We start from the raw sequence: 21,117 nt of genomic DNA, 5'->3' as shown, positions 1-21,117 counted from the left end.
GTTTGCTTCAGAGAGCAGGATCTGGTCCCATGCCTGCTAATGGCTTGGAACGTCTGTTCTGCAGAGAGCTGTCAGGGTAGGGAGCAGGCTCGGCTTCGTAGGAGGAAAGACTTCGAACAGCAATTAGCTAACGTTGCCATTTCCAGAGAAACAGCTCTTGGTGCGGCGGACAATGGGCTGCAGGAGGCAAACAGGTTAAAAGCTCTAATTCTGGTAAGATACATTTAGGTGGGCTTTTTTCCTTTCAAAGGAAGGTAGGTTAAAAAGGTTCTGACTTCTTTAAATAGACTTCCCTTTCCTTAACCAGCTAGGAGCTCCATTAGGAGCACTGGCTGTTCCCTTCCACCCAGCCAGGGTGGCTGTCTTGGTGCTTGTGACACATGCTGAACACAGCAGCACCTGTGAGGGCAGGTTTCCAGACACCCCCTCAGCAGCAGAGGGGCTGAAATAAAAGGGTCTGTTTTCCCTCAACAGCGATCAAAAGGAAGAAGTTATCTGCTGCTGCTTGCCGGTTGTATTATTTATTCTATTAGCTGAAGCGTAGCAGTGTAAAAGATAATTTAGCCTGGGTTAATGCAGCATAATACAAAACTCATTACCAAGCCAGAACCGTGTTCTCCTGCCACCCTGCACCTGCTGCTGTCCCTAGATGCCTGAAGGTCCCCGGTCCCCTCTCACAGCATGGGCTGGGGCATCGGGGCAGCTGTGGACCTGCAGAGGGGAGCTGATGTCAACAAGCCGTGGCTGATGGCAGCAGTCAGCTGTGGCTGACATGGGAATGAACATGGAGCTCATTTCCCAGCACCTACTGCTGAGGCTGCCTCCACCATTGCCTCCTGCTGCCTTCACTGGCTTTCAGCGCCAAGGTGAGCGCTGCTGGTGCTGCCATCCTGGAGCCGATGCTCTTGCTTAACACGGGAAGGCAGGAGCATCTGTCCCCCACCACTTCCCTGTTAGCGTGCTGCTATGAAGGCAAAAAGCCATCTGCCTGTGGAGGTTGGGCTCTGTGGTCGGTGATGTTTGCTAACCCAAGAGAAGAGTGCAATGGGAGGGCAGACAGAGGGATGTGCAGTGAGGGATGCAACCTCGTCCTCCGAATTCACTGAAACACGGGTCTCCTGTATGTTGCTTTCCTGTTGACCAGGAGACCAGACCCACTGCTCTTCCAACAATACCAGATCTCCTGACGTGCACTTCTCACAGTTGCTGGAGAGAAGCTCAACATGGGGTGATGGTCCTGCGCGGTTCCTGCCTGGATGCCTCCTCTTCCTTGTCAGGTCAGTGTTGCCAGATGGGGTCTTGCCTTCAGGAGGAGCCTCCAGTGCCAGGTTCACACTAATTTTGCTAAGCACCTTAACTGCTGAGGACACTTGCATGACACAGCTGGTTCAAGAAGGTTTTTACAGAGCATGGCCATTTATTGTGGCTCAGCATTTGCAGAGTAACTCTGTACAGTTAGCTGGCTTGCTGGTGTTTGCCCTGGGATCTGTCTGGGGCGTCCCAGACCTGCTGGGGGCTGAGAGGTACCTGAAGCTCGATGGTCTACTAAACTTGCTGTGGTGACAGCCTTATCTGGTCCACCGTGGGGTAGCCCTGGACCTTTGGTATGCTTCTTTCCATGATTTCACCTAAATTCTGCTACTTCTCATTGTCAAAAGGAGTGCAGGCAAGGTAACGATCTGGGTGCAGATTGGAAGGTGCATCCCCTTTACCTTGTCACATACTCATGATATTAAGTCCAAGTGCATCACATTCTGGATGTTTATAAATCATAAGGGAAACATATTTCTTCCTTAATCCCCTGAGCTTTTTTAATTCCTTCATTGTGTTAATACATTGTTTAAGCTGTATGTCAGCCCTTGTTCTTGCTCACTGTAGAGGAGCTGGCTTGTCAGCACTTTTGTCTCCATCCTTTTCCCATCAGCATCCGAGAGCTTGGGTAGAGCTGCTACACGTTACTTCTGCGGCAGCACTGTGATTGCCTCTCAGCACTGCCCCTGTCAGTGCAGACTGACCAATACAGCAGTTCCATGAGTATGTTCTTCCTGACAAGCATTATTTGCCCTCGATAAATCAGGTAGCATCCCTTCAGTTGCGAGTAATAAGTGGTAACGTCCTCCTTTCACATCATCTGAAGATTTCTAGGTCTCTGTTTCACCCCAAGGGGCTACCTTGCCTCCACCGCAGTGGGATGCAGAGATGCCTGAGCTAACTCTGAGCAAGGAATTGTGGAGTCCAGAAGCAGCAGGACTGCTTTAAATGAGGCTTTTGCTCTCTGTAATCATCCCATCTTGAGAAGTACAAGATACTATGTCAAGCTGCAGGGCTTCTTCTCAAGGTAGGCTGGTCAACGTTGGCCTTGCTATCTGAGACAGCTGTCTAGCTGTGCCGGCAGCGTATGGGCTGTCCGCTTCAGTGGGGACCACAGAGACACCCACCAATAATACGCTTTGCTGGCTGGTTTGGTGCATTATACGTTCCCAGATCTGTGTTTGCCCCCCATGTTGGATGCTTTCTTCCCCCTTGGAGCAGGGGCTGGGCTGGGCAGGCTGGGATCCCCAGCGTGGTGTGCAGGGGAGCATGGTGCTCCCAAGGTGGCATTTACAGAGGGCGAGAGGAGCTGACAAGCTTTTTCGCATCCATTGCTTTGGTGTATCTGGGCCTGCCTCCCCATGCCTACCTGTTTTTCCCAAATACCACTGCTCCTGGTTACCTCCTGGCAGCTGCGTCTGTCCCCCTCTTCCTGAAGCGATGCGCAGCTCTGAGCTCCTCTGGATGGATGTGATGGTCCTTCCACTGATCTTCATATCCATTCCCTGCCGCAGTGCTTGGCCTGTTCTCTCTCTGGTGCTACAAGCCCAGCAGCCCTCTCCCTGTGCTCTGAGCCAGCACAGCCTTGTTCCCAAATGCTGCGGGAAAGCTTCCCTGTCGGAGCAGAGCCCACCCATGGGTGAGATGCTGTCATGCTCTGCCCACGTGCCTGGCAGCAGGGGCTGGATTCGTTTGCTCTCCTTCCCCCAGAGCAGTGGGGAGGGCAGAGCTCGCTGCAGGCAGGCAGAGCCACCTCCTTCCCCCCCTCCCCACCAGCACATGCTGTGCAAGGGAGGATGACAAGGCTCCTTTTGTTCCCGTGGGTGGGAGGTGGCACTGAGCCCCCTGCTCCCCCTGTGACTCAGGCAGAGGCTGCTCCGCACCACGAGCTGGCAGGCTGTTCCCGGGCTTTTGGAGGGGGCATGGTGGGGACCTGGAGGCTGCATCCTCTTTTGCTTCCCAGGAGGGCTGGGAGCGGGCTCCTGAACACCTGCCCTCCCTTTTGAAAGGTGGGGAGAACTTATTGCTGTTCTTTGCGTGGCTTTTGTCAAGTTGAATCTGACAAGAAGAGTGCTGTAACTGCTTGGGTGCTGTTTGCACCTGTCCCTGCCCCACAAACCTTGGTGAGGCTCTAACTGCCCCCTACCACATCCCTTTCCCAGTTCGCTGTGGGGTCAAAGAGAGTTTTGCCCTGGCAGAGGGGAGCCTGTGGCACTGGGTCCTCTTGGCTGTGAGTGGGAGGAACAGTGTTTACTGGCAGGTATCCCTCCCTGCGCCCCTGCCTGCCTTGTGCTTGTTCCCAAGAGGAATGAGCTGCATGTGACGATTTCTGAGACTAATCCGGCTCCCAGGTGTCAGGATATGCTTCCCAGCAGAAGGAAAGGAGCTGGAAAGCTGAGCTTCACCTGTGTGTAAGTTCTTCCAGGCTTTGCTGCAGCAAAACCTGGCTCTGTGCAGCTGCTCATCAGCTGCCTGCGGTGCCCCCTTCCCTCTGCCGTTGCTGGAGCAGAGAAGTGGGAACAAACCTGGGCAAACAGACTGTGCAGTCCCTGGGGAAACAGCACAGGGTGGGAAAATGCTTGGGCATGGCTCTGCAGCTGTGCCCCTGGGCTCACAGCCCTCTGAGGGCAGCTGGGACTGACTGAGCTGGTCTGGAGGGCTGGGAGGTGGTACCGCGGCGGAGGAGATGCTGGCCGTCCAAGAGCTGTCCCTGTCCCCGTTTCCCTGAATGAATGTGGGATCCCAGGATGGCAGGCAGCAGGGATGGGCTCTGCTGCCTGCTTTAGCAGCCAGACTGGCTGGAGTTGCCACAGGTTTATCCATCAGCAGTAAGACTGATCAGCCCTGGAGGGACAGCGTGACTCTTGGTCCCTAAGGTCCCTGGAGAGCGGCACTTCTGCAAGCCAGGTTAAAGCCAGCTGCCAGGCATCTGCTTTTTCTGGAGCTCCCTTGGGCATGTGAGGCTGAATCCTGTCCCTTGCCCCTCATGAAGTCTCTCTAGCCCCCGCGTCCCCACCCTGCAGCAGCATCCTGCCCTCTGATGTGGCAGCCCAACCTCACCACGCACCGGCAGCTCCCTTTTTGCTTCGGCTGAGCCTTCTCCAGCCCTTGCTGGGCTGCCACAGCTTCGCATCCTCCCAGCCATGTGCTCCGGCTGCTCTGCTGGTGCCTTGGCCTCATGGGGGGCAGCCTCCCCTTGCTCCCTGCTCATCCTGCCTTGCAGGATCAGCCTGGCTGCCCTGCTTATTTGATTTGATTTGGTTTGTGTTAGTCGAGGATGAAGTCGCAGGTATTTCTGAGCAGCGATAGGATCTCACTAGCCAGCCCTCCTTTAATAAGATCCCAGGCGTCTGAGGTACCCGATTACCTTATCTCCTCTCTGCAGATGTACACTACTCCCCTCTCTCGCCAAATTGGGAAGAAGCAGCCGAAACGCTGCTACCCAGCCCAGTCTCTAGTAAATGCTACAGCCCCTCTCTGAGCCCATAAATAATGTTGGATGCTAAAGCAAGGCATAAGCGCAGCATCGCCCACGCTTCTGCAGCTCTTGGAGCTGCGAAGGGGAACGTCCCTAGCCAGAGAAGCGAGTGCCAGAGCATGTGTCCTGGCCAAAGTGGCTGCTTTGAGCAGAAAATGTGGAAAAATAAGCAGAAAGTGGAAAGGGAAGGTGGGAATCAACAGCACTTTACCCCGAGCGGAGCCTGGAAAATGTAGAAATTGTGAAGGGAAGAGATGGGATCAGAAACTTCAGAGGAATTTCTAGCAGTGAGGAGGAGGAACTGCTTTTTAGCATGTGATAAAAAAAAAAAGGGGGGGGGGGGAATAGAAAAAAGTTCTTAGCAATGCTATTGGAATTGGGAAAGCAGAGCATGTGGTGGTGGTATCTGTGGAGAAGGGATGTGCCTTCAGGCCATGTGATGGTGAACATGTGTGAATCTGTTTCCATTCCTGCTGTGTCCAAGGGTCCCGGCAGCAGCGTTTGGGAAGCACACGGGTGGTGCAGGGCAGGCAGGTTCCCCTGGCTCCTGCCGGGGGCTGGAGAGGAGCGCCGTTCTGGATCGCATACTGCTCCGGTGTGAGCCCCGAGCGGCACAGGGGCGAGCTGCAATCCAGGCTGGGCTTTTCTGGGAAACGGTTGATGAAGGCTTTGTGGGAGGCTATATCGTGGCTGACCTTACAGGAATGGGTCTTATTAAAGCACAGGGCCAGCTTAGCTTGCAGCCAGGTCAAGTTGTATTGCAGATGATAGCATTGCTGTTTAGAAAAATACTTTTTTTTTGGTCCGAAAGTCTTCGAGGCTGCCTCATTGCACCCTGGTACAGAAGCGGGCCTGGGTTGCAGCTGAGTGTTTCCTTCCCCACAGGGCATCTCCTGTCCCTGGGAGAGGCTGAGCTGTCGTGCCAGCATCTCCCTGGCTTCCAAAGCCACTTTGGATCTGCCGGCTGATGTTTGGGCAGGGCCAGCCCTTCTCTCTGAACCAGAGTTGCCCCTTGCCCACAGCAGCCCTGGCAGGCTGCTTGTGGTGGCAGGGCTCTTCGAGATCCCTTGGTATGATGCAGATGAACCCACACCTAATTGCTTTTAAAATTCCCAGTTGCTATGACGACTGCCCAAGCATGATGCGCTGGAGTGCTGTCTCTCCGCTCCCAGGTCTTGCGTTGCCACCAGAAAGCTGTGTGTACCTCTGTACGTACATGTACTTTATTCCAGCTTTCAAAGGTGGTTTATAATCCCTTTGGAGCATGAGCAGAGCTGGTAAAGGGTTTACTTAAAAGGTCTGATAATAAGGTTAAGGAGAGGCCACCAGCCGCTCACCCCACTGCTGAGCACTTCGATGGCTAAATTTAGCCCTTTGACTCATTATTGAGTCAGTAAATCGGGGGCAGGAAATCTTGATTTCTCTTTTCTCCCTTTTTTTTTTTTTTTTTTTTTTTTTTTTGTTAAACAGTGGTGCACCCAAGCTAGGCACCAGGTTGGCTTGGATTCTGTCCTAATCCAGCTCGTTACCTGCCTGCAGTGCTTTCCCTGGGAGTATCCCTGAGCCTTTCCAGAAGAAGGAAGAGCTCCTTTCTCTGACATCTGCCATGACGAGTGGCCAGGTCACAGGCAGGCAGCATCGTTTCCCATCGTTAGTGGTCTGAAGCATGGGAATGTCGGTCTGGTTAGAGTCGTCTCTTGCTGGCGAAGTCCTGATCGAGGCTGCGGGCAGGTAGGGCATCCCTGGAGCTGCTTGGAAACACAGCAGTGAGTGAAGATCCATCCAGATGCTCTTCTCCCAGCATGGCGTGCGAGAGTGCTGCAGCACAGCTGGTAGCAACAGGAGAGCTCTGAAAAAGCCACGTGAGTGTTAAATTAAGCAACATCTGGAGATCCAGGTTTCCTGGACTTCAGAGCTGCTCTGCACAATGCCCAAGCCTCCTCCAGACTGGCCCATCCCTGTGCCACGCGTGCAAGCAGCCAGCCTTCTCCAGAGGAGGGGCAGGCTCTGAGGTCCCCGGGGAGGCTGCGATGGAGCAGGACAGGCCAGCGCTCAGTGCCGTGCCTGCTGGAGACCCTCTCCCGGGGCGCAGCAGGATAGCAGGCTGTCCAGGCAGCTTCTGACAGTCCCCAGAAAGTAAATCCTGGGAGTGGGGTCCCCGCTGCTAGCTGATTGTATCGGTGTGTATTAGATCTCACCAATTGTGTCTTACATGATTTGTTCCTCAGAATGAAGTGTTTTACAAGTGCCGTGTTTAATCACCTTGCAGAAGGCGATGAAAAACTATCGCTGTCTGTGGGGCTGGGAAATAGCTAAAAGGGATCTAGAGAAGAGACCACATCCTCACCCTGTCACATTAGCTGGGCTGGAAAGCCCAGAAGAGCTGGGGTTTGTGCTTGCAGACAGCCAGGGGTTGGACAGGAGAACTCAAAAGGTCAAAACGCACACCAGGCGTGGAGGTGTCCAAGTGGGGCAGAGCCCCAGTGCCTGCCCAGGCGTTAGAGCGGAGCCCCAGCTCGCTGTGCTTGCCCTCCCGGGGAGCAGGTGCTGCGGATGCTGCACATCCAGGGCCTCTGCCGGCCACCTCTGCAAGGGCTCCTGAAACACAGCTCTTCCCTTGGGCCCTGGTGCTCCCCTTACTTCCATTGCCAGGTTTTGGGGTGTCTCCACTAAAAACAGAAGTATCTTCCCAGCTGAGGGGGGGGGGGGGGGAGCTGTTTCTGGCAATGAGCTGAATCCAAGCAAACTCGTGTCAGAAGCAGTGCTGACGGCACGCGAGCCGAGAGCTGCTCCTGGCCTCTCCGCAGGAGAAGGGAGCGCTGCCAGGCTCTGCACGGGACCTGGCTCTTCCTGGAGGCAGAGGTACCTCTGTTGTTCTTAAGGACTTCTGGTAAGGCACGCTTCTTCCCGGCACCTGGAGATCAATCAGTGGCTTGTTGGACAGTGAAGGGCACAGAGGGCAACGGGTGCTCCTCACCCTGTTCTGGGTGTTTGCACAGTGAGGGTGGATGCCGGGCTGGGGAGCTGCCACTCTCGCTGTCATTTTTTTTTATTCACAGTAGGCAAAAGATGAAAAAAATCAGAGTAATGGCCAAGGAGACAGCATCCACTTGACTTCTCTTGCCCACGGCAGGAGCAATTAATCTAGTTAAGGCATTGCAGCGGGGCGAGACCACAAGGTTACACAGCCCGAAGCCTGTGCGCTCCGGGAGCTGTGGATGGTGCTGGACCAGCAGCCACAAGGTGTGCTCCCCTTCCCTCTCCCTGCCTTGCCTTTGGTCTGCTGCCGGGGGGGAGCACGAATATTGTTCCCCACTGGGAGCTGGTTGAACCCCAGCAGGAGCCCCAACATTACTAATGAGGCGCTTGCAGCTGGCTGGCTGACACGGCGGTGGGTGCTCGGTGCTGCCTGGGACCTGCACGGATGAGCAGAGCCTCCCGGAGATGGAGCGGCTTCTCTCCGCTGCGGGCCTGTCATCGGCTCCCTCTTACTAATAGGTTCCCTCCTCTGAGTACTGCTTAAGCCTCCTCTGTGGTGTAACAAACCCCTGAGGTCTGATCCTGCCGGTGTAAAGGGAGAGCAGAGCGGGCTGTCGGAGCTCTCTGGGAGGTCGGAGCAGGGTGGTGGCCCTCAGGGGCCTGCGGGACATGCGTGTCACCAAGGGCATGGCTGTCAGCTGCGTGGAGAGGCTCGGAGCCCTGTGCCGTGGCTGGCAGGTCAGAGAGCCACCCTGCACCGTGCCAGCGTGCCCCTCGTTGGGCTCTGCTGGTTGATGCCAAAGGTAACGAGCACCTTGGAAGGACATTTTTTGCTGGTGGCTGGTGATGCCCCTTTACTAAAGGCTGCTGGATGGGGAAGGGAGTGGGGTCTTGGCATCCCCACCTGGGAGCGTGGTCTTGTCCTCCGGACACGTGTTGCTGGCGGGTGTCTGAGCAGTGACATCCCGGGGAAGATGCTGTCTGCAGCCCTGGGCTTGAGAAGCCACAAAGGGTGGGCGATGCAGTGCAGACGGCATTGAGGGGATGGGCGTCTCCCTCTCCCCCGTTATTTATTATGCCATAAAATCCAAGGTAACATACATCAGTAAATGCTGCGAAGGGTTTCGTGCGCGTCAGCCGCGCGTATGTGATGGAGCAGATGCTCTTTCAAGACAAGGGGCTCTGAGCGGAGGCTGCTGTGATTGATGGGGCAGCTTTCAGCTGTCTGCGCCTTCACTTGGCTGTAACACAGAACTGCTCCCCCAGAACGCCCCGTCACCGCGGGCTGGGAGGGCAGGGTCCCTCTCAGCAGCGGGGTCCCCTCTGGCTGGGTACCTGCTGCGAGGGTCGGCTGCCGGGGGGGTGGGGAGCATGGGGAGGCTGCTCGGAGGAGCTGAGGCTCCCGCTGGCCGATTTTCCCAGGGAACAGGATGCGTGCCATCGTGCTTTCTGTGTACCTGTACCTCTGACAGCTCCCGAGCTCTTCAGATGGTCTCAGCCATGTGTGACAGCAGAACTGTCACCAGTGCTGACAGAAGATGTTCCTACATGGAGATGTCCCCACACCGAGGTGTTCCTGCGCGTCCTGTGAAACGTGCAACCAGGTGGGAGAGGGTGACGGTGAACATCACCACAGAGGGACGAGCCAGCGTGCACACACCCCCGGGACACGAGGGACGAGTCCTACATGCCTGTGGCCCGCTCATGGGTGGAAGCTTTGGCAGGTGGTGACAACTTAGACATCAAACTTGGGTGAACCGGGAGACATAAATCCTGGTATTTGGGATTAGTGTGGGCAATTCGTTTTAAAGACGGACAAATCCCTTTCCTTGTAGGTACCTGCTTGTCACGGGAGACATTCCTCATCTCCAGGAGAGCTGCTCCAGTTGAACAGATCCAGCCCTCTCTGGAGAGATGCTCTGGAGTTGCTAATCATTGGGTTTGGGGATTTTTTTTTCCTAACACTTGTGGGTGATTGCTTCCTCCTCCTCCTCCCTTTTGTCTTTTTGCAACATCATGGGGTTGGGAAGGACCATCTGCTGATTTGATTAATGGCCCTTTTCTGAAAAAGCAACAGAGACAAATGTCCTCCTGAATGTGGCAAAGAGAAATGGAGAAACAGGCTGGCTAATTTTCAGCCATTATTTTGAAACCCAAACTCCTTCCCAGTATCAATTTAGCTATTATTTCAAAAACTAATTAATCTTCACTCAGGCAGTTCTGAGAGACCTGTGTTTAGATAATTAACAGCCCATGGATTATGAAAAGTCTTGCTTTTAGGTCCTACTACAGTGCTTGCCTTCAAGAACACTCCTCCTATCATCCTGCTTACCAACTCCTTTCATCAATCCTTCTTTTTTTGACAATTAAGAGCAAATAATTAGCCGTGATGGATTTTGCTTGCTTTCCTGCAGCTCAGCTCTGGTTTTTTTGGTCCTTAAATGTTATTCAGCCAAGCAATTTTTGTGGTGGTTTTGCAGCTAATTACACCCAAGCAGGGCAAGGGTAACTGCTGTTACGAAGAGGATCTGGAGGGAGAGGTTGTGTATGGCTGACAGAGAAACTGAGCAATGAGGTGTGAGAAAGGAGATCCTGGAAGGACAGGGGATGGGATTATTTTTTTTTTTCTTCCCTCTCTCCAGTTTTGCACGATGCAATGTGAACTTGCCCTGTGTATTGCCATGCTGGGGCTGGGCTGACCTCCTTTCCTTGGGACTCCGCTGGCCTCTCGCTTGCCACTGCAGCTTTGATACTCTTGCTGCGCTGGATGGTGAGGCATCTCCGAGCTGTGGGGGCTGTGGGAGAGCTCTGCACAGTGAAGCAAAGGCGATGGGGTAGTATCAACCCAGGGGCAGCAGTGGGGCAGGTCTGCATCCCGTGCAGACCCCGAGCAGTGCCTGTCCGTACCCTGCATAATCCCTGGCCACCGAGAAGCAAATGCAGGCTGGCAGTGCCGGCGGAGCCACGCTGTGCTGGAGACGGCGCTGTGCCCGAGTGCTGCCGTTCATTAAGCAGCCCGGAGTTTGTTTGCTCTTCTGCTGAGGGCGAAGGAGCCGGAGCGGTGCGGAGCTTGGCCTTTCAACCCTTTGTCTCAAAGAGATGATTCTGAGGTTTTCTTTTTTTAATCTTAACTTGGGGCCAAACTCTGTTTGGTTCAAGGCAGCTTTACCTGGCTGAGGGCTAGGAGAGTACTGGGGACGTCACGTGGCTTGTAGGGACACTGGGGACCTTGGGGCACGGCGTTGGGGGGAAGGCCGGGAGCAAAGCTGCTCTGGCTGCTGCCATTCTCATTAGATCTGGCTGAGTCTGCAGCACAGGAATTGCTCCGGACAAGAGCCGCTGCAGAAGCAGCACTTGATCGCTTTGGAGGAAACGATGAAGTTTTCTCTCTGCTTGAGTGACCCAGGGGGGAAAAAGATGCACAGAGAGGTGATGCTGGCAGTTCCCTGTGATGTTAAATGGGAATCTGAGAGGTGGCTCCAACAGGTGCCGGTGAGGGCAGTGCGAGGGGGGGATGGACGTTGGGATAAGCCCCTGCAGCCCTTCCCATCTGGGGCACGAGCTGAGCTGCACTGCAAACGTGCTGGGAGCACCGGAGGACATGCTCAAACTCAGCTTGATGGAGAGCAGCTCTCAGTTTTCCATCAATCCTACACTGGGGTTTCAGCTCCGTAAGCGTTGGTGATTTCTTAAATATAGGCTTGACTTGCAAGCTTAATGTTCGTGGGTATTTAAAGAGCCACCATTTCTCTCTCCTAACAGGACTTTGAGCTGTGTTTCCTGGGATCGTGAGCAACTGATGGATCATCCCTGGTGCCCCTGTGAAACCTGACACTGTCCCCACGCCGGCACTGGGAGATTTCCAACCAAACCTCCTCATCTTGGGGTCAGTTCAGTGAAGGAAGCCAAGAGGATTTTAGGTCCTCCCATCCTGTGGTGCCTACGGGCTCGATGTGATTCGGGATCTCCGGAGCTGATGGATGTCTGGGAGAGTTCTCCAAGTCCTGATAGGCAGAAGAGTTCATGCATCATTAGCACCATTGCTGTGACCAAACCCTGGCTTGGACAGGCGTGAGTGTAAGTTTTGCCTTCTGAAGCGGGGTTTGTACGCCTCGTGCTTTGCTGTGCAGCCTGGCAGGGTTTGCCCGGCCCTGTGCCCCTCAGCCCTGTGCATCCAGCCGGTTGCAGTGCAGGGGGAGGCAGGAGATCCCCACCCAGAGCAAAGCCCCAGACACCCTCTCCATGCCCAGGAGGTGGTCCTCGGGGCTGCTGTAGGTTGTATCAATATTCCCTCAATACTGGAGGGGAGGAAGAGAGGAGATGCTTCTGGTTATGAGGACAAGGGTGTAAGAGCACCTTCCCTGGCTGGGACAGCAAAGGGCCAAAACCCTCCCCAAGCCCCTTGAGCCCCTCTCATCTCTGGACTGGAATGGTGTAAAGAGGTTTGTCAGGTTACTCTGGCTTTAAATAGTTAGGCTTGGATTCAGGCTCAAGCAGAAAGAAATAATTCCTGATGAGCTGCTTACTTTTTCAAACAGATGACGTTTGTGTCTGATAAATCTCTGCCGGCAAAACTCCTTGGTCTAGCAGTTTGACTCCTAATTAAATATTTACCAAGACAGCACCTCGCCCTGCCTCAAGAAATATCGTCCTTTCACCTCCTCATGGCTTTCGCCTCTTTAGCAGTGTGCAGTTTAAGGAGAGCCATTTAAGACTTGGCTCCAATAAAATGGAGAAAAGCAATTTTCTCTCCACCTTTCCAATCGCTCTCCATTTTTCCCCCCTCTGTGAATGAAGTTTGCTGGAGGCTCTGGAGCTCCAGCTTCTTGGAAAGCAAAGGGCTTTTGCAGGAGGACTGGCAATCTCTCCATCAGGTAGGATGCTACCTCCTCTCACCAGCAAAGAGAACAGCTACCTGGGGAGGGAGTGAGAGCAGCGCGGCTGATGGAGATGTCACCCCATGCATCTGCAGGGGCTGGGGGCTGCTGTGTGGGGACACCGGTCACCCAGGGCTGGCTGTTTGGGATGGGTGCATCATTCGGAGAGGCTGAGCTTTTGGGGAAAGGGGTTTGGTTTACCCCAATTTTAACTGTTTGCTACACTATATTCTTTTGGGTGGACCAAGCGTCTTCCCCTCTCTTGGGGCGGAGGAAGGATGATCTCTGGTTCAAACCAGTCTGAATCGAAGCAGAACAACTATGAAGCTGCTGCGAGGGCCCCTGTGTGAGCTGGAGCCTGTGCCTGGTGCAGCACGGCCGGAGGGCTGCCAGGGGGATGGCCCCTGGGTTGCCCACCACCCCTGTGCTGCAGCTGCCCCTTGGGGTGGAGCGTCTGGACCACCCCATCACCATGGGGACCTGCCTGCATCTGCTGATTACTGCAGCTCTTGGGTCCCCTCTAGCAGCCATTCGACATCCCCCCTCACATCTTCCATCTGCCCAGCAAGCACAAAGCTGGCAGGACTGTGCTCCTGCATAATCCCGCTCCAGAGCCCGTGGCCTGGGTGACACCACCTGCAAACTGAGGGGTTTCCCCCATCCTCCTGCCCCTCGGGCTTCCTTCACGTAGATAAAGATGAAAATCGGTGGTTTCAGAGCCCCTGCAGCCGCCTGCCCCCCGTGCACGTGTGTGCCCTTGCATTTGTTTGCAGCAGGGGCTGCGACGAGGCGATGCATCTCCCTCGCCCTGCTTCCCGCGCTGGCCTGGCTTTATCTCCTTCCAATTAAATAAGTGCAGACAGTGGGCTTAATAAGGCCCTGCCTATGAAAGATTACTAACGATCTCATTTCCAGCACGTTGTGAATTATGAGGCAGCCTGCAAAACAAAGCCAAGCGGGGACAGGCTTGGCAGCTAATTACTGTCCCCCATGTCCCCCCCACTGCCACCGTTGTTAGCTGGGCCCCTAATTGCTCCCTGTGCTGGATTGCATTTTGCTGCTGGTTGTGGTTCATTCACAGCTCTCGCCTGGCACTCGGCTGTTGCTGCTTCTCTCTATCCCCTCCCCCCCCACACCTTTTTCAAGTTTATTAATGAAAACCTTATCTTTCTGTGCAGATAATGCCAGAAATAATTAGTACTCAGTGAGGTCTGTCAGGCTCCTCTCCTCTCCCACACCCCTGCCCTGATGTCCTTCCTATTTGCAGTTTCCCAGGTGCTTGGTTAGCGCTGGGGATGGTTTTTTGGGGGGTATTAGGGCTTTCTCACCCTGTGCACCCTTCCTGGCTGCTCCAGGCTCAGGGCTGTGCTGGGAAGTCTCCTCTGGAGGGGATGCTGGGGAGAAGGGGGACAGCTGCATCTGCGACCTCTGCTTAAAATCATCCAAGTTTTCCTTGCTCAGGGCAAACCTGGTGCACACGGGGACCTGCAGCCAGGTGTGTTGGGTGGGTTTGGTCTCCAGGGTCCTGGCTGGGGTGCAGGTCATCCCTGGTCCCATCCCTGCTGGAAAGCCAGGGGCAGCCCTACATTGGCATCAGGGGGCTGTCCCAGCTCTTCTCGAGCTCCTTTTTTTACAATTACGTTTATATTCGTTGTTTCTTGGCTTAAATCTTTCAGCCTGATAAAGGATGACAGTGCTTCTCGAGTGCCTGGGATAGCATAAATAATTCCAGTGCTGAGAGAGAGATTTACAGTGATATAAATGTCAGGAGTGAGCCCAGTTTGTATTAATGGCCTTATTAGTTATGTTGCTGTAAAATACTGATACTCCAGTTGTTAAGCAGCCATGGTTTTGCTCTGCAGCATTAATTCAATAAATTGGGGCTTTTTGATATAAATCTTAAAGTCTGCTGAACCCCATTAGAAAATTCTTCATGATATGTCAGAGATCTTCAAATGGCTTTGACTGAGAGAGACCTGGGAATAAAAAAAGCTGTTTGGCGTGTAAGTATGGAGCAAAGACGGCAGGTGCTGCCCCTCCATGCCCAGGCTGCAGCTGCAGCATCCTCCTGTGGGATGGAGATGCTGCGGGACTAGGTGGGTGTTGCATGAGCACCCTGGCCACAGCAGCTCTGGTCCTGCTTAGAGCCACCCTGGCCCTTGGAGGTCTCCTGGCCATGCAGGGACTTGGGGTAAGCTTGAGTTTTTCAGCCAGCGGCTATGGAAACCACATCTTAAGCTGCATCCCAGAGGTCCTGTCTGGGCATCTCCCATGAGCCAGAAGTTGACTTGGCTCTATCCCCAAGCTCGGGCTCACCAAGGCATTGAGAGAAGGTCCCTGGAGGAGAGGGAAAGGGGGAGAAGACTGGTGCTTGGCTAGGGCCGGGAGGGTGAAACTGTCTAGAGGGAGAAGATGCCCATAGTGCTGCTCTGATCCCTCTCTGCCCTCCCCTGCAGTGCCCCTGTCACCCCCTCTGCTTTGCTGCTGTAGCCTCCTTCAGTTCATGAACCTGGAGGCGAGCTGACAGCCAGGATCATTGTCTGACCCGTGGCTTGGGGTGTCCATCCTTACCCCTCTCTCACAGAGTTGCTATCCTCCTCCCAGCCCTGTGCTGCTGCAAGAGGTGCCAGCGCTGTCCCCATCACATCTGTCCCTTCACCTTGCCCCGGAGACGCTGCTCCTGCCACGCGGCTCTTTTGCAACTCTGCAAACTTTCCACCAGCAATCTGCCAAGTGCACAGGGAGGGAGGGAGGAAGGAGGTGGGGAAAGTACCACAATAATTGAAAATAAATGATGCATTATATGAAATAAATGTTCTGGTGCAGCCAGCTTGCTGCAGCTGATTATTTATATTTTTTTTCTTCCTAGCATTTGGAGATGCCTGATAAAAGGGGGATTGGAAGTGAAGGAATGGCACCGCCAGACTGGTGGGGCTGTTCTTTCACCCATGGCTTGGGGAGCACCCCGCATCCTGCAGCGATGGCCGGTGGAGCAGGACATCAGTGCCAGATGGGAGTCCAGTACAAGAGAGGCCGCTCTTTTGGGCTGTGCTGGAGCTCCGTGGGCTCAGTGCCCAGCTGTGACATGTAAGGATGGGACAGGGAAGTCATAGGGAGCCTCCAGAGGTGCTTCTCTGCTTGCCACTCTTCACATCTGAGGATGTCCCAGGTCTGACATGATGTCCCTATAGCTAATGGCTCCACACACCTGCCTGCCTCCTGAGCCTCCTACCCCAGGAACTGCCAGACAGTCAGCTCTGCACCACCCATAACGTGTCTTCTGCAGGGTCAGCCATGCATTGCCTTGGTGGGCACTTGGCTTGGCCAACGGCGACCGGAGCTCTGCTGCTCCCTGCCTGGGCACGCGCCTGTTAGTGCACACAAAGCAAATGGACCCTCTGCCCGAGGTGGGGGTTCTTTGCAATGTTCTTCTGGTGAGGATTAACTCCTGACACTGCTATTTGTTATGGGAAGAGGTTATGTTTTCCCGGGAGATGTCGGATTTAACCAGCAATGTGAAGCTTTCTCCTGCCTTGGATCCCCCACGTCACTGACTGACCATGTCACGGTTCTTATGCCTTGATAAGACTTACCCTGGATTATTGTTTAGCCCCTAATTAATCTTGAGAGTGATGTAAAGGCTTTGAACTGGTTGTTTGAAGATTGAGTGGATGATTTCTGCTCTTGTCAAAGAAAAAGGGATTTGGAGGCAAGAGCCTAGCTCTGAATGATGTTAAGTTGCTCTCGCCGGGCAGGTGGGACTGGCTTCTGACTCCCTCCCTGCCAGCGCCTGTGGGGCTCCTGCAAGGCAAATCCCCTCAGAAATGGGATGCAAAACGGTGCTCGGGAGGGATGCGAGCCAGGATGATGCCTGGCTGGGGACTGGATACGCCCTGTACAAACAGTCAGATGCCAGCGGGAATCCCCCCACAGGATCTGTGAGGTTTGGGGTTAACAGCCCGGCCCTTTTCTTCTCCCACAAGCGATTTCCCCTCATGTATCTTGTTTGCTTGCAGACTCCTTGCAGCAGCCAGCAGCTCGGATGTCTCATTAATCACCACTGACAATGGCCACACAGCATCTGGTGAAGCCAGGACCTCGTTCCCCAGCCAGGAAGGTGTTGGGATGAGCCGTATTGCTCCCTGAAAACTCCAGCTGAAAACGGGGGAAAAGGCCGTGTCCCCCATGGGGTTGAAGCTCATGGAAGATGCTCTTTCTCCATGCCAGCCTCTTGTTCCTGCCTGCAGGCAGGCAGTGAGTTACGGTTAGCCCTTGTGAGCCTGCATCTTTTTAAAATGCATCTTTTCCTTCTCCCTGCTCGCTGGGATCAAGGGCAGCTCTGTGGGGGGCTGGTGGGTTTGTCTGCCGCTGCATTGATTTGGCAAAGGCTGGGGATGAAAGCACCGCAGCCTCCAGCTGAGGCTGTGGAGGGTTTTAGGCTTGAGTTTTCCCGAATTCTGCCCATCGCAAAAGTAAACAAACACCACTGGCCAGGGGCAGCTTGGAGCTGGAGAGGGTTGGCACAGGGGCTGAGCATCGATCGCGGGCTGCTAGCCAAGACCTGACCAAAACCCCACCGGTGTCAGGAGGCAACTCCAACCCTCCCAGCTTCCGAATGTTGGGCCGGGCAGAAAAAACAGCCTACTTAGAAAGCAGTCGTTTGACGTTGTGCTGTCAGACTTCAAATGGCCATCACTGCGGCTAATGACCCCGAGCAGAAATCCTGGTGGACCTCAGCCTGTTTCAGGTCTCGATCTGACCTGTTTTTGTGATGCCCTGAAAACGGCATCATCCATCACAGCCTGTGGGGGTGCAGGAAGGGGAGGGCAGGTTAAACTCCTCTCCCTTACCCTCTGCCGCTCCCTGCCACCACTTTATCTCTCCAGAAGCTGCATTTGAGTACAGCTCACTTTGTTAGTCATGTCTTTTACACAGAGGCTTTTAAAAGTGCCTGGGAACAGCGGCTTGTGTCAGGGACATGCTTTTCAGTCCAGCAACTGTAATATTTAAGTGCTGGTTAAATAGCCACCTCATCTAAAAGTAACAGGCAAAGAGCTGAAAGCTTGCCGGAGCCGCAGCCTTCTACCTGCCTATTTGAACAGGTCCTACAGAGATGATTTAGGAGACCTGGGTTTCTTCCCCATCAGCTGCCTGGGTCACATCAGGGATGGGATGGCATTTTCCTTGCACCCTCGTGGAGCTCTGCTGCCCCAGGGACTCTGTGCACCCCACGGATGATCCAGCTGGCTGATGGGGGCAGTTCGGGGTTGGGTGGCTGTGGCCCACGGGGGTCTTATCAACTGGGTGATGTGTCTTGATGAGCCCAGGTGCCTCGATGTTCCTTCCCAGTGGAGGAGCAGTCTGTAATGCTGCGGTGGCCCTTCCCTGGCCACGTGGGTCCCATGCCTGCAGTCCCCAGGGGAGCAGCCCCCTCCGCGGTGCTGGAGCCACAGGGCTGTGTCCTGAGCTGGAGAAAGCTGGCAGAGGGGCTGTCAGCCTGGGGAGACCCTGGCTGGGGATGCTGAGGGTATCCTGAGGTGCCACCACGCAGCCCATCCTGTCATGGTACGTGGTGGCGCTAAGGAAATGGAGATGCTGGGACCCTTCGTATGGGTCTTATTTGCTTTTAATCTGATAGTTAAATTGTTTTCTTCCCAAATGTAGTAAATGAGAGGTTTAATCAAACCCAGCCAGCCAGCACTGATGGAATCTTGGCAGTAGAGGAAAACACTGCATTTCTGTTTGTGTCCCACCGTGCTCCCTTGGAGACATCCTGGCTCTTGCAGCAGCTCCTCACTCGACGGCACCGGAGGGCACGGGCTTTGCCCAGCTGTTAATCCAAGTACTGTGCCCTATGTGGGGCCATCACAGCGGGACCACTGCTAGCCCACCTGCTCCCACCCCCTCTCCTTGGCCAGGCTTCACGGTGGCAATGGTGGGACTGTCCTGCTACACCTCTCCTCAACCGCTTTCTTTCCAGGAAGAGGGTCTCGCCTGGTACCCCCATCCCAGGAGTTGGTGTTGGGTTCAAGCCCTCCACCCCAGGTTTCCTATCATGCGTGACAGCGCCAGGATCTGCTCTTAGAGCATCTCCATGTCTGAACTTCTCTGCCCAAATCTTAGACATGTTGTGGCCCTTGGTGGGGGAAAAGATGAGCATCTTCCCAGGCCGGAAACAGCCTTGGCAAGGGTGTGAGTAGGGATAGAGCCAGCGGGCTTCGCTGGCTTTAAAATAGGGAGCAAAGCACCCCCAAACGTCCAGCTGGTCAATGCTTCTGGGAACGAGGGGAGATTCTGCGTTCCCTTATGCATCAGAGCCCTCAAAACCCACTGGCTCCCGGCGCGAGGCCAGCTGATCCTGGAGACGCGGCTCCTCTGCCTCCTTTTTCCAGATGGCTTTTCTCAATCAAGGCTTTTCCAGAAATAGCTTGCATACACCGAGCAGCCGGCTCTGCAAATAGCTCACCTCCCGAAACAAGGAGGCAGTGCGGTCGGATCATCGTCCCCTATGTCCCTTCCACGCTCCCGACTGCCTTGGTGCTGACTCCAGCACGCAGAAACCCTCTGCTTCTGCCGGGACGCCTCTGCCGGCTGGGAAATGGGGATGTGCTGGGGTCCTCTGTGTCTGGGCTGTCCTGTCCTGCATCGGGGGAGCCCCAGCTTTGCTGTGGGAGCTGACCGGCAGCTTGCTTGGCCATGTGCATCCCACATCTCTGCAGGGAAGGGTGGCTGGTGGCTTCCAGGGGCAGGGAGGTGGCCCAGGGGACACAGCACGTGGTCCGAATGTCATGGTGGCGGGGCACCACCGCTCCCAGCTGCAGTGCTGCCTCATGTCCCTTCTTATATGTTTATTATGCCAACTTGAAGGGGGGGGAATGCAATTTTTTTTCTGTAGGTTTAGCTGATTTATTAATGGTCTGTAATGCCAGTAATAGCTCATCTATAAATCTGTTCTTAAGAATTTATAGGGCAAATATTCCCATGCCATATTAAAGACACAACTCATAAATGCCTGTGAGCACCAGCCCAGTGGCTCTGGCAGCAGAAAACAGTTATCTGAGGGGAGGGAAAGGCGGCGAGCTCACCCCAGCGGCTTCCACCTGGGGCCTTGAAAATATTTGGAAAGCAAATTATTTCAGGGACTGTTCCCTCCAGCCAGGAGGTGCTTGTGGCCTCCTGCTCCATGCTGTGCTGGAACCGAGCCCGCAGTGGGTGTCAGCACCATCCCGATGCCAAGGCACTGCTCCCATCCCTGCAGGCTCCCGGGCCCCTCCACCCCCAGCGCTCTCCCCAGGGACCCCCGCCATCTGCCATCACCTCATCCCCAGCCCAGGGTGACAGTATTTACCGCTGAAGTGCGCTGAGTGTAATTGCTAATCAGATACAGGCAATCAATTCATCCCCCCGCCGCTGCCGCCTCCGGGAGGGGCTGCCTTTCCCTGCTGAAGGTGACTCCTGCAGGAATTCAGATTTAAAAATAAAGGCGATAAACATCAGAAGTTCATTAAATTAGCATCAGGCTCATTTGCACTTGGTGGGGGGTGGTGGTGGTGGTGGTGGTGGTGGCAGGGAGCAGGACCAGGCAGAGGACATCTCTACCTGCCTCCCCTCAGTCCAGGCATGTCTGCAGGAGATGCCTCCAGTGGGACAAGGGTCCAAACGCTCCTGGGAGCTCTCCCTGATTTACTCCTCCTGTCCCGGGGTTGCTGCAGTCATGAGTCAACAGTGCAGTATATTTAAATGCAAAACACCATTATCCTTCATTAAAAGCTCTGTCATCACCCAGACTGCACAGGAAAGAGTTATTATGCCATTATGCTCCCGGTGACACACGGCTTCCCCAGCCCTCCAGCAGCCACAGCGATGCATGTCAGCCGTGCCAGGTGCCCGTGGTGGGTCGGTGGTGTGTGGCCAGGGGCTGTGCCCTGTGAGGTGGCTGGCATCCGATTTTCCCTCGATGGTGGCCTCAGAGCAGGGAGGTGAGGCGCAGGAGAACTGGGCCTGGGGGGTACGAGGGTACCACGGTGTGGGAGGGATGCTGCTGGCACGGCAGGGGCGGGCACCATGTGTGCTGGGGATGGGCTGAGCCCCCCGAGCAGGGAAGCACCATGGGGGCTTTGTGGACCCGTAATTTGTTGTTCCCAAAGATGGACAAGCCCAGTGGAGCCCCGGTGCTGTTTCTGGGAGGAGTTTCCCCTCCTTGGGACAGGGCACAGGCAGGAGAGCGATGCCTGGGCTGGTGCCACAGTCCCCCAGCTGTCCTGTGTCCCCCAGCAGCCACAGCACCCACCAGGGACACAAGAGTGGCTGCAAAGAAATCACCCCACAGCACCACTCCCTGCTTTGCAGCCCCGTTCTGGGGGGTTCACGTTTGCTCTCCGTGAGACCACCAGCATGCAGGACCCATGCAGGAGCTCCTGTGCTCCTCATAAAATCCAGGCAAGAGCAGAGCTGGCGTTTCATGTAACTTCA

General features: G+C 54.8%; 1 long non-coding RNA gene across 1 annotated transcript in view; it reads left to right on the top strand.

The window, feature by feature from the left end:
• The window catches only part of LOC121093458, a 47,264-nt gene extending 26,838 nt beyond the window's left edge, over positions 1-20,426 (top strand). Inside the window, exons 6-9 of the long non-coding RNA XR_005829585.1 lie at positions 1,145-1,277; positions 2,138-2,338; positions 11,531-11,845; positions 15,515-20,426. This is a non-coding gene — a long non-coding RNA (uncharacterized LOC121093458). The remainder of the gene's footprint in view (positions 1-1,144; positions 1,278-2,137; positions 2,339-11,530; positions 11,846-15,514) is intronic.
• The last annotated feature ends 691 nt before the right edge of the window (positions 20,427-21,117 follow it).

The sequence above is a fragment of the Falco naumanni genome, chromosome 1 (genome assembly GCF_017639655.2).
Source record: "Falco naumanni isolate bFalNau1 chromosome 1, bFalNau1.pat, whole genome shotgun sequence".
NCBI classification, from domain to species: Eukaryota; Metazoa; Chordata; class Aves; order Falconiformes; family Falconidae; genus Falco; species Falco naumanni.
The sequence above is the reverse complement of the archived record's forward strand: the minus strand, read 5'-3'. Positions and strand labels throughout refer to the sequence as shown.